Consider the following 4,979-nt stretch of genomic DNA (forward strand, 5'->3'; position numbering starts at 1 on the left):
GTCTGACACGACGAGCCTCAATTTACCCGTTGGGGCAGGGAAGTGCGCCTTTCCGCCGAGTTGCATCCTTACGGCGACTCGTAACAGGTACTACCGCACTTCTTACAGCGGAGCTGTTAGCCTCTAGTTGGTCAGGATTTTTCGAGCCCGTATGCGCGGTTTAGCTCACAGGGAAAGAAACGACAGCTGGAAGACTTTCTGTTTGGGTTTGCGTGTAATAGAATTATGTTTTTCGTATGTTCGAATGCTATCATCTCTGCTGGTTGTGTTCAAGCCGTACTTTACATGTTTTCTGGGGCGTTTTACTTTAAGGAATTATTAGTTCATTATTGCACTTGCACTTGACAGAGGACCAGTTAATTTCCTCTCCCTTGTCCTCTCGTAGCTTCAACGCTAGTCAAGGAGGGAAGGTGATGAAGGTCCGAAGTCGGCGCCCCTCGATGATTCGAGTGCACGGTGGCAGCGCGAAGGAAGAGCCGTTGTCCGACGAAGTGACGTTTCATTCAAACGCCGAAGCGTCTGTCCGTGTCCAAGCCCGAAGCTCGGCTCTCTCTTACACAACCAAACATGACTTTTTAAGCCCTCAGTTGTACAAAGGATTCGGAAACCAGCCAATCACACATGCGAGTTCACATCATTGGAACCAATAGCACAACCACTTTCGTGCCGCACACGGCATTGGTGGAAACAGTGGCACTCTTTAGAACACGCCAGGGGATAGGATTTCTCAAAGACATGTGCCACCTCCCTCTCCCCTACGTTGGGCTGCGAGTATCGGCCCCTGATGTCTTCCCTCTTTTCACCTGCAACCGGCCGCCATACAAGCTGCCGAGAATGTTCCGTGAAATCGCGGATTATTAACTCCATATCCGCCTGACAGCGGGCTACCCTGCCAGTACTGAGAAATCTGTCTCCCGTGCAGCTGTGTGCCGGTTCGCTTGAAATACAAACACCATAATTGGGACCCGATGGCAATAGCACATAAAAGCATTCCTCGGCCATAAGTGATAAAGCTACCGCCATTTTCACGGGAATCCTTAGCAGGCTCACGCGGATGGCAGGATCAGCTGTGAGTAATCAGCTTAGATGAACGATCTATTTCCATACTCTAGAAGCTGACTACAAATTGTTAGTTCTTGTGGTTTTGTCAGCAATGGAAGGTTTTCTTTGCTTACGCATATACATATTCAACCCTGCTATGACACTTTGTCAGGCTAGGGTCGTCAATCATTTTTTGCAAGTCATCTCCAGCGTTGATGAGCAGGGCAATAACATCTGAAAATCACAGGTTTCTGAGATACTTCCCATTATCCTCACTGATCATCACTTCTAGCCTAATAACCCACCGTCGTTGCTTAGTGGCTATGGTGTGAGGCTGCTAATCACGAGGTCACGGCATTGAATCCCAGCAACGGAGGCGGCATTTCAGTGGGGGCGAAAACACCCGTGTGCTTCGATTTAGGTGCACGTTAAAGAACCCTAGGTCCTCCAGATCTCCAGAGCACCCCACTACGGCATTTCTCATCGTGGTTTGGCAGGTAATACCCCATATTTTCATATTTTTTTCCAGTCTAATAGCTGTAGTTCTTCTTCCATAGTCATGCGATGAAGAGCATTGGAGAGACAGTTGTACCGTTGACTATTTAGGGGCATCCTAAGATACCATCTGCCCATGCTGGGTAACCTTAGTCAAACGAGCATTCGCACACTTCAGGGCATAGAAGTCCAAGTTCTACGGACGTGCCTCGACCTGCCTGTGTGTTCTTTCACACCAGCCATAATCTCCACCGCACGCGACAACCCTATAACTGGGTACATTGTAGGCGACACTCTAAGAGTGCACATTTGGCATGTCGCAAGGGGACTTTATCATCTTGCCTGCCTGCCCTAAACTATTCCTCATACCAGTTTTAACTGTCTCCCGGAAACTCACGGATCATCCTTACTATCGATTTGCGTCCCTGCAGCACGGCCTTCGTTGCCACTGTGGTCCCTGCTTTCCCCTCGAGTATGGCTACCGTTTCGGGCCTCTAGCAGAAGTTCATAATGCCTTCAGCAGCATTGAAGGAGGCGACATTATCGCTAGGCTACACGAATTCTACAATGACCGTTTGCATGCTTACACTGATGGACACGTTATACATTCTAGTTCAGCAAATGAAGTATTTGCTCCATGTTTATTGAGACAAAATTCAAGGCCACGCACTTGACATCAAGGACGGCTGCCGAATCTGCAGCCATGCGTGCAGCACTTGATTTCAACAAACAGGAAACCCCCGAAATGGCTCATCGCCTGCGATTCCAGAGCATCCCCCTCCAGAACTTGCTCTACATTACGCCGTGGACCCCATGAACAGCTTGTCACGGACGCAAAATAAATTTACCGTCGGGAAGTGTACAAAGGACATCACATCCTCTTTCAGTGGTGGTCATGTCACTGTGGTATCGTTGGAAAAGAGGAAGCAGTTGGAGCTGTTCGATCTGCCATGGCAGTGACAATTGCGTTGCAATACCGACGTAGAGACGCAGGACCAAAGCTCCGTGTGCACGCTGGTGATGTCACGTTGGCCTAATGCAATTAGGCAGACATTACACAATAGCGGCTTTGTTTCCCGGATTCTCATAGAAAGATCCGCCTTCCACACAGCTTACCACAACTGGACGTAACCATCAATTGTCGTCTACGGCTTGGAGTAGATTTTACTATAGCCTACGCCGACGTAATCTTTATGGCCAGAAGTCCTGAATGTGAAGTTTGTGGGAACAAAGAGATAATAGGACAACTTTTGTGGGATTGTCGTCATTTTAGTGCCAAGGAAAACGTTTCTAGCACTCCACTTGACTGGACTGAGGACCACAGGTGACTTTCCGGAAGCCAGAACTCTTCGGCCGTAGTAATAGACGACGCCGGTCCGTATTTCCTTAAAAGCGCGTTTTAAAAGCATTGCAACTGATTGAAAATCTACTTTGGTGGACAGATTTTTTTTGTCCAAAAAAATTAAATAATGAGATTTTACGTGCCAAAGCTACGATCTGTTTATGAGGCACACCGTAGTGGGGGATTCCGGAAATTTGGACCACCTGCGGTTCTTTAACATACACCTAAATCGAAGTACATGGGCGCTTTCGCATGTCGCCACCATCGCAATGCTGCCGCCGTGGCCGGGATGCGATCCCGCGACCTCGTACAGATTTTTTTTATCTTCTCTTATTTCTTCGTCGTATTTTCTGCCCTTACAAATCCCCTGGGCAGAGCAGTCAACCGCAAATTTAACCTGGCCAACATCTCAGCCTATGATCTCTTCGTTTATTGAGTTCTCTTAGATGGATTGTCTCCATACCTGACCTCTTTTGCTATGAGTATTTTTCTGCTTTCCTTGAGAACAATGAAGGTAGCTGGGCAATCTCTAGGGTAATTCACTAAGACAGCTCAACTTATATTTCTCCTTAATGTCCCTCAAAGGGCTAGGGAACTGGCATATTCGAAAACACGGATATCTCTGAACCCTTCTAAAAACGTTTTGCCTGCGCAATACCAAGGCATGTTATCTCAATGACCTTCTTAATATAATCATTTTTAACTCGACTATGTGACTTTGTTGGCACAGGTTTTGAGAGCAAACGGCGCCTAATACAGGACGGAGAACAACAGCACTCAGAACTGCGCTGACTACCAAGTGAAACCTTCATTCTTCCAAATGTCGACTGTAAACGTTAAAGGTTAACGGACAAAAGAAGAAGCGGAGGCCGATAGCAGAAAAGCAAACATCGTTCGAAGCGCAGAAACAGCACTAATCGCAAGGATATGCGATTTGTCTATCGGTCAGGCCATGATATGGAATAGTGACATTGGCATTTGTTATCATTGAGCGCAGCGCCATGCGTCCTGTTGTTCTATATATCCCTTGTCTTGCGTTGTTTGCTTCGAAAACGTTGACCTGACCATTGTCCTGCATTTGCGCTTTTATGAAGCCTGACCAGTCAAGTACGTGCGTCGTCTCATTGCCTTACCGATGCCGGTCTGCGGAACAATAAAAGTATGCCGCTCCACATACAAAGCGGCTGGTTTTAGTATGTACAAGGTGGTTTGGGTAATAGGAACCACGCTGGAATGTTTCGTAAATGACCGTAGCGGATAAATTTTCCCGTGCTATCAGTCCAGAACTGATAAAGGCCCATTCAAGCTGACGGAGACCTAATCATGACGAGTCTTTATGCGCTGCGAATTCGTACTGGCACCGTTAAACTAGCGCTAGGTTGGATGCGCCGATCGGCAGAAATTGCTTCAGAGGAATATAGATCCGGCCTTATTGAGCTTCTCCGTGTCATGGGAAAGTAGCGGGATAAGAAATATGCTCATATTTCAGTCGTTACCTCCAGATAAGCCATGTGACACTCTCCGTAAACAGACGAGAGAACCGCTCGTGCAACTGGCAACTTCCCGAGCGCGAAGTTTTCAGTTAGGTGACAAATATCCAAATATACTCGCGAACGCGCGTCACTGAAGCCATATTAGTAAACCTTTTTCCAGCTTTCGCAGCGTAGCTCCAGACGATAAAAGGATCTGGGTATCGCTCAGCTTTTCTCCATGCTGCCTGCATGCAACGCTGTGACGGCCCTTGTGAAGTGAACGCGTGGACGGTAATATATAAGGCCATACATAAGTTATCCCAAGCGATACGAGCGTTAGAGCAGAAATTGGCGCTTGGAGAAACCCTCCGACTCCATTGCAGGGGTGCGCTGGCGTAACAGGCGACCGTAAGGGAACGCGCCCTTGGCAGGCGCATTTCTCCGTTTTGCAATGCGGCTTCCGTGCTGCTCTGATATGGCCTATCGCAGTTTCTCAAATGCTGCCGTAATCCTCACGATTACGCGTGCCACCGAGAGGAAGTTCTGACATCCGCGTCTGACGCAACCGTGTAATCTTCTAAGCCATTTCTGCTCCTACGCTTGATAGCCTCGGAAATGCTATACAGGAC

This window comes from Dermacentor variabilis, chromosome 3 (genome assembly GCF_050947875.1).
Source record: "Dermacentor variabilis isolate Ectoservices chromosome 3, ASM5094787v1, whole genome shotgun sequence".
NCBI classification, from domain to species: Eukaryota; Metazoa; Arthropoda; class Arachnida; order Ixodida; family Ixodidae; genus Dermacentor; species Dermacentor variabilis.